This window comes from Portunus trituberculatus, chromosome 39 (genome assembly GCF_017591435.1).
Source record: "Portunus trituberculatus isolate SZX2019 chromosome 39, ASM1759143v1, whole genome shotgun sequence".
Taxonomy (NCBI): Eukaryota; Metazoa; Arthropoda; class Malacostraca; order Decapoda; family Portunidae; genus Portunus; species Portunus trituberculatus.
The window spans coordinates 17,472,557-17,480,950 of record NC_059293.1 but is presented as its reverse complement, the minus strand read 5'-3'; the positions used below and the strand labels follow the sequence as shown (position 1 = coordinate 17,480,950).

At 43.0% G+C, this 8,394-nt stretch overlaps 1 long non-coding RNA gene across 1 annotated transcript; it reads left to right on the top strand.

Annotated features, from left to right (window-relative positions):
• Positions 1-4,014: 4,014 nt before the first annotated feature.
• Positions 4,015-7,761, top strand: LOC123515516. Its single transcript, XR_006677894.1, has 2 exons — positions 4,015-6,409; positions 6,790-7,761. It is a non-coding gene; the product is annotated as an uncharacterized LOC123515516 (long non-coding RNA).
• Positions 7,762-8,394: the final 633 nt, after the last annotated feature.

Sequence of the window (8,394 nt, the reverse complement as noted above, 5' to 3'; positions counted from 1 at the left end):
TCTCCCTGTCTCCCTGCTGTTTCCCTGACTGTGCTTCACTGCAGGAATACAGCCGTCACGCGCCTGCCTGGATGTCCCCTGAGTGTCAGTATTTTGTTCCCAAGGATTATTAGAAATAGTTCGGCGATATTCGAGTTCCCCGGCGGATTATTATTGAAATGGATTATTAAAAGGTTGGCAAAACCATAATGCATCTGGCGCCAGCATTGCACGTGAGGTCTGCTATTGGTTTCCGCCACGCTGCATGAACAATACAGGGCGACGCTGGGTGCTCTCATTCACTCACTTACTCATGTGCACTCACTCACTCACTCACTCACTCGTGTGTTGCCGCCGCTACTGCTCAACACAAGGCCATTCATAAAAAGCGGCAAAACATTTCGGAAATTTAGTAAATTCCTAATTGATTCAGTACGTTATAAAAAGTATCAAATTCCTGAAAAGTTCGATTTTTTTATATCATTGCCTGAAAGTACATAACACTGGCCATCATTGAGGTGTGTGTGTGTGTGTGTGTGTGTGTGTGTGTGTGTGTGTGTGTGTGTGTGTGTGTGTGTGTGTGTGTGTGTGTGTGTGTGTGTGTGTGTGTGTGTGTGTGTGTGTGTGTGTGTGTGTGTGTGTGTGTGTGTGTGTTGTTCATGACGTCACAGCAGCGTCGCCTTGCTGTCTAAGTAAAGGGAAGGCGTTGAAACGTAAGACAATATTTGTGTGTTTACTTTTGACTCTGTTCATTTGTTGTGTTGCCGTTCCTTCCTTGATTGTGAAATATTTGTTTTGGGAGTAACTCTTACGTTTAACTCAAATTTACGAGTCACACTAGAGAGATGCGTCACCGGCCAGGACTAAACGAGTTGAGTATACTTGTACCGACTGTCACCTACAAACGAACAATTAACCGAATCGCAACCTTATTTGTTTACCGTTTCGCTATATGAATTTCAAAGTGGTGGAGAAAGAGAGAGAAAAAGGTAAAAAAAAAAAAAAAAAAAAAATGACACTAGAAAAACTTTAGAATATTAGTTGAGGAATTTCCGGCATCCGTTTCTACCTTTTAGCTTGATATAAGGCGATCAGAAAGCGTAATGTTGCCGCCGCGGTATGAGATTATTCAAGACCTCATTGTGGCAAGATTAAAGCAGAGCCGTCGACACGCACCGTTATATATACCGAGGCCAGACTGCGTGACGAGCTGTTTTAGATATTAAAAAATGCTACCCGGTAAAAAAATATTTGTCCGCAATACGCACACCTCGAAATAGCGTTGCCAGAGAGAGAGAGAGAGAGAGAGAGAGAGAGACTGAGAATTTCGGAGAAGACATGTGTGGGGATTTTGGGCGAAGAGAAACTAGTTCGAGTAAGGAATAAGAAGCGAGGAAGGAAAGGAAGGCAGGAAGGAGGTAAAGGAGGACAAGCAGAAGGAGGAAAAGAAAGAGTAGCAGGAGGACGAAGACGAAGAGTAGGAGAACAAAGAGAATGAAAAGGGAGAAAGACGAAGAGAATGAAGAAAAAGAGGAGGAAGTGAAGAAAAGAAGAAAAAGACAGCAAGAAAGTGACGGTGAGAAAGGCTACGAAACAAGAATGAAGAGAAGGAGGAGGAGGACGGAAACGAGGAGAAACACGAAGACGAAGTGCAAGAGGAGAAGGAAAACGACAAGGAGGAGGAGGAGGAGGAGAAGGAGGAAGGAGGAGGAAGGTAGACAAATGGGTGCACTTACTCCAGAATGAGAGATGAGGGCGGCACGCGAGGAGTGATGAGGGTTTCAAGCGTGTCCCAGAGCGGCGGCCTTCCAGTAACCCGAATTTCGATAACGTTCAGAGGCCGGGCAGGATTGGGAAGGAGGGAACGATAGAACAAACTGAAGAAAGAGAAGAAGGAGAACGAGAAGAAAGAGGAGAGAGAAGGAATAATTGAAAAAGGATCCATTACTCGTATCTTTTAAATGAGGAGGAAGAGGAGAGATGATTGAGAACAGTTACACATTGTTAATTTATACGTAGTTTGTTGTGTTGTAAGAGTATTGAAGAGAACAGGAAGTGTGAGAGTAAGGGGAAGTGAAATGGAGTTAAAATGTAAGAGAGAGAGAGAGAGAGAAAGAGAATGTGTGAAGGAAGGAAGGAAGGAAGGAATACATAACCACATACAGTGACAAACAAATAACAAATGGATGGATGGTTAGTAAAGGTCGGAAGGTTGTGTGACCAATCTTTCCTGTAGAGATGTTTTTTTTTCCCCTTTTTTTTTTTCCTTTTTCTTCGGCTGGTAACTACTCAAGATTTATGGTTTGAAAAGCGTCGTTCTTTCTCCTTCTCATTCCTGTGTCTCGTTGCTCTCTCTCTCTCTCTCTCTCTCTCTCTCTCTCTCTCTCTCTCTCTCTCTCTCTCTCTCTCTCTCTTTCTCTCTTCTTTCCCGGTTTTCTTTCTTCATTCCTTCCTTCCTTCATTCATGTCCAAATCTTTTCCTCCCTTCCATTCAGTGAGCCTTTTTTTTTTTTTTTTCTGTTAGTTTTGCTTCCTCGTGCTCCTCCTCCTCCTCCTCCTCCTCCTCCTCCTCCTCCTCCTCCTCTTCGTACGAAAGTGCACCACATCTAAACAAATAATGAGAGAGAGAGAGAGAGAGAGTGTGTGTGTGTGTGTGTGTGTGTGTGTGTGTGTGTGTGTGTGTCGCTTGAAGAGATAAATAATAAATTGTTATGTAGTATGTTTTCGCATTATAAATCTCCCAAATACCTTTAAACAGTCTGTCTCCTCCTGCTCCTCTTCCTCCTTCCACTCCTATGCCTCCTCCTCCTCTTTCTCCTCCTCCACACGGCCATTCCTTAGCTCCCTCTCAGCCCAACACGCGAGCGGACGCGGCTGGACCATTAACCGGATTATCCCGCCTAAAACGAAATTTATAGCTCGCATAATTCAGCCGGAAACAATGAAGACTGATATTTATTTTCGTTATGCAGAACCTGAAAAAAACAAAATGCAATGTCGAAACTAGGAGATAGAGAGACAGAAGAAGGGAGAGATGGATATGTTAGATGAGGGAATGAAGTGAAAGCTGAAAGACGAAGGAGAGGAGAGATAATGCGTGTGTGGGGAGAGATAAAGAGACAGGTGAAGAGATGAGGGTGTGGATGTGAGGGGATGACGGATAGAAGAGGAGGAGGAAGTGGTAATTAAGAAGTGAAGGAAAGATAATAATACTGTAAACGTAAAGTAGAAGGAGAGAATGAGTGAATAGAATGATAAATGTAAAGGTAAAAGAAAAGAAGAGAATGAGAGTGAATAGAGGATAGAATGATAGATGGAAAGAAAAGAAGGATGCAGTGATTAAGAGGTGAATGAGTAATGGAATAATGGAAATAATGGAATAATGGAAAGCAATGAAGGAAGTGATGATTTACGAGCAGAAGTGAATGGAATGAAGGGACCAAGTGCTGGATTTATTTCAGTTACTCATTATCGTTTTCTTTTTTCATCTGTTGCCTATTGGATAAACAGAAAATGGATTACTAATTAAGGTCAATATATTCTTTTTTTTTTTTTTTTACGCATTTCAAATTAATGGGAAAGATTTGGTATGGAAGTTAATTTCTAAGTTATATTTCACATTGTTTTTTTTTTTTTCTTCTCTCTTCAATTTTCTATTCATCGTGTAAGTTATCATTCCCCATCTTGTGTTATCTCCTTTCCTGTTACTTTGATATAACTTCATGTAATTATTTGAAGTATATTTCACATCAATGTTGTGATTCCCAGTAGTCATAACGTTCCTCTTCCATTTCCTATTCCCCTCGTTTTAATATATATATATATATATTTTTTTTTTTTTCCCTGTTCGTGTTGCCTTTTTTTCATTATTTTTCATTGTTGTTCACTCTGCAATATTAACTTTCCACTTCCCTGCCGTTCCTGCTCTTGCTCTTTGCTTTCACATCTTTCTGGTCCCTGTTCATTTTCGTCTTTTCTCCCCACTCGGCTTTCTCTTCCCATTTTCATTTACTCTCCTCTCGGGCCGCCCTCGCTCGCTCACCGACCACTCTCTCTCTCTCTCTCCCTTTCCATTACATCGAATTTTCCTTTGTCACCCTCCGCCATCCTTCGCAACAACTTTACTTGTTCATACCGATACTCTCTCTCTCTCTCTCTCTCTCTCTCTCTCTCTCTCTCTCTCTCTCTCTCTCTCTCTCTCTCTCTCTCTCTTGTGCTTACAGATATAGACTGCAGTTATATGCTTTTCTTGCCTATCTGACTGTCTATTCAGCTACCTACCTATCTATCTATTTGTCTGCCTACCTGTCTTCCTACCATCTTGCCTATTAATTCACCTTTTCTGCCTACCTGCCTGCCTGCCTGCCTGCCTTCTTCCTTATTTTTTAGCCTACCTTCTTCACTTCCTTGCACCGCCGCCGCCTCCTCAGCATCTCTTATCTTCCAGACGAGAAAATGCAGGGAGGTTTTCTCAGTTCAGGTCCGTGCGTGTGACTCTCGCACAAAAGGTACAATTGAAGTAAATGTTTTGAGCGAAGACATCAAATCCTCTTACTCTTATCAGGTCCTCCCATGTTGTTTGTTCCCTTTGTGCGTGTGTGAGGGGGAAGTTCAGGTGAGGTGAATGGGTCTGTATTTGAAAGTTTATTGTATTCATCTCACGTAGTTCTTCAAAATCCACCGGGGTCCTGAAACTTGCTGCAGGGTGGTTGATATTTTGCTTGGGCCGAGAGAGAAAGCTCGAAGAATGATAATGTATAACAAGAACCTTCTAACCAGTCTCCCCTTTAACAGGTCTCTGGGCGGGATGGGAAGTGTGTCGCCATCTCCGTTTTCCTTCAAGCAGTGTGGGAGTAAGTACATCCGTTTTCTTTCTTATGACATGGACAGGATACTCTTTTTTTTTTTTTTTTTTACGTCACTTCAGAAACACTGCCCTTCCACCGCGACTATTTCCAAAGGTCACACAGATGATTAGCCAGGCCTATGAAGAAAGACAAGTGGTACATGGAAATCAAAACGACAAACACAAATTAACAAGACAACAAACACGAGAGGGAACGTCAAATCAAGACAATGCAACGAAAATAAAGTCGTCAGATAAATAAAGAAAACCAAGGAAGGGAAGAATTAACTCACAGGCATGTGGGCGGAACGCGAACAGTCTTCCAACCAGAACTATTGACTCGTAAAGAAGAGAATATTGTGTGCGTCGTAAGTAAACCTGAATTTAAAGAAGCTTATTACAAAGTACTATTAGGAGACACGACATTACTGGCCTGCCTTGATCCCGGAGAGAGAGAGAGAGAGAGAGAGATGATTACAGGTCTGAATTTGTTAAGGGTAAAGAAGATCTAAGCAGGTGCGGAGGTGGGCTGAGCCTGCGCGGGATTTGAACCTCTCTCCTGTCCCGCCGTGATGGATGGGGCGGGAGGGAGACCACTCTGATTTTAGCCTTCCCAGGAGGGAGATAAAGAGCAAGGGGACCGGAGGGGTAGGGAGGAAAGGTAAGGAGGGAGGGAGGAGGCCAGGAGCAGCAGGGACCCGGGAGGAGGAAGGGCAAGAGGGAAAATATGAGACTCGAACAGGAATGAACAAATTGGTTTTTCATAGTTGGGAAGGAGGAGGAATAGCGAGTAGGGAGAAATGGAAAGAATGTCTGGAGAGAGAGAGAGAGAGAGAGAGAGAGAGAGAGAGAGAGAGAGAGATTTGGAAATCTAAACACCTAAACGCGGACGCAATAACATACAAAACACGCCTCGCACATTACACTGACACAATACCAATAACAAAAACTGCTATACATCTCACACACACACACACACACACACACACACACACACACACACACACACACACACACACACACACACACACACAAAAAAAAGCAAAATAAACAAATCTACTAAAACAACAAAGATGAAAGTCACATTTTCTTTATTTAGTTTTAACAGAAACTGATGAACAAACGCGCGTATTGAAAGTCGAAGAGATGGAAACTATTAGAAGGCAGAGAAAATATTTACTTCAGACAATCTTCCCTACCCGTTGTGGCCCAAAGATACGACATAACTGGCTCCCTCCTTGGAGTAGCAGACAAGGGAAGAAAGAAAGGAAGGAAGGAAGATAGAAAAAAAGAAGAAATACACACGGAGAAAGGATGCCCAGTATAAAAGAATAACGAAAGGAAGAGGGAAGCAAAACGAGGAAGGGAGGAAGAAGGGAGAAGAAAGGCGAGAAGACGTGAAGGAGAAAAGAGGTGGCCCAGTAACCAAGACCAATTTTCCTTCATCCGAAAAGTGCCAATAGTGGAGACGAACGGTGCCGAACGTCGCTAAGTCGAGCGGATGAGCGAGAAAAAATATAAATAGCAGGAATAAAAGATACGATAAAGAGAGAGAGAGAGAGAGAGAGAGAGAGAGAGAGAGATGTCAATAAGCAAACCAAAACCAAACAAATACTCAATCAACAACGCCCGCGATGCACAAAACTCACATATAACTGGCGTAACTCAATCACCACCACCACCACCACCACCAAGCATCATAGAATTAGCTAGTGCACTAATCATCTTCAGAACCAACACCATGCTCCCTTCCCGCACACCCCTTCCTACCAGTTATAGTCTTGTTAATGGACGAGAGTTGCAAAGGCATTATAGTGAACGTTTAGCAGCTCATGGAATATTTTCGCCTCCAACGCCGAGTCGAGTGTATAAGTTATTGCGGCTAGTTTGTAGTTCCCAGGCATTTGTTTTGTCGCCTCTCAAACCAGCGAGTAGCATTTGTCACTTTCACTCGTGCCGCACAGAGAGAGAGAGAGAGAGAGAGAGATTCCCTTCGCTCTAAATCCACTAATCCTCCATCATATTTTCATTTTCACTTACCACCTCTCTCTCTCTCTCTCTCTCTCTCTCTCTCTCTCTCTCTCTCTCTCTCTCTCTCTCTCTCTCTCTCTCTCTCTCCTGGTATCCTTTTCCTGATTCGTGATCAATGATAATTTTCTTTATCAAAAATGAGGTGTGTCGATTCTCTCTCTCTCTCTCTCTCTCTCTCTCTCTCTCTCTCTCTCTCTCTCTCTCTCTCTCTCTCTGGTAACATTACAACTTTTACCGTCTCCTTTCCCTTTATTTTCTTTCACTCTCTACCTTTTTCTTATTATTTCCTCCTCCCCCCTTGGTTCCTCCTCCAATCTCCCTCTACTTTTCTTCACTTTCTTACTTCCTTCGTCATCCAGGGTCTCCTTCTTTCTTTTACACTTTTTTTTCCCTTTCTTTTTTGTGTTCTAACTCCTTTTGTTTGTTTGTTTTGTTTTTTTTTTGTGTTTGCTAATTACCTTGTCAGCCTTTTTTTCCTTCGTTTTACTTCCTATTTACTCCTTTCTTATCTCTGTCACGCCACTGATTTTCAAGTCTGAGGGAAAAAAGATTTATTCTCTTAATATTCACTTAGCCTCTGGGATGGACACTGGAAGGTGAGAGACAGACAGATAAAGGTTTGTGTGTCTTTGAATTAGTAAATCATTGACAGAAACTTGGCATTTTAAGTTACATTCTCATTTATCACGAAGTTTATCCTCAGAAAGAATAAGATCCTCAAAATAATATGAAAGAAGTAAACTATTAATTCTATTTAGATAGGCTATCAGTAATCACACGTTTCCTTGATTATAGGCAAATAAGTAATTAGCCACAATTCAAATTAACTCTGTGTGTGTGTGTGTGTGTGTGTGTGTGTGTGTGTGTGTGTGTGTGTGTGTGTGTGTGTGTGTGTGTGTGTGAGAACACATCTTGTGTTCAGAATTTCCAAGGGAGCATCTTGCTGCCCCTTCCTCAATGGAAGTAGAGTTAGTCCTGTGAGAGGCCGGGCATCACGAGGCCGCAGGATGTGATGGTGACCTCATTCACTGGGTTGTGCTGGAAGGCTGCTTTTGCCACCTTAAGGCCCGCGACCACTTTACCAAACACAGCATTCACCGCCATGTTCGTTTGTCCTCGAGTGCAAATGCCAAACGCCAAGTCGTTATTTGAATGCCTATTGCAATATACATTATTGTACTCATTAACTCCATGATCATAAGAAGTCATCCCTGTAACAAGACCCTCAACCTCTTGGTTGGAGTGCTCGCCGCCCCACTCAAGCCCCTTCAGTAGAGCCTGCGAGACTGACTGGTTATTTCCATCTAAAGCATACCGAAATACGATCTTCTTCCCCACTTTGTCAGAGGCCTTGGCTCTCAGTAGAGATAGACCCATCGTGCCCATGCAGAGTGCCAGGAACTGCTGTGCTCGGCGTAGATGGCACCATAGTCTGATGTAGACTCGACCCAGGCACCTGTCACCCACACCCAGCTCCAGGAAGACCTCACGTGGCACCTGTGTAGAGGGAAAGTGTTATGGCACACGCACACGCGCAA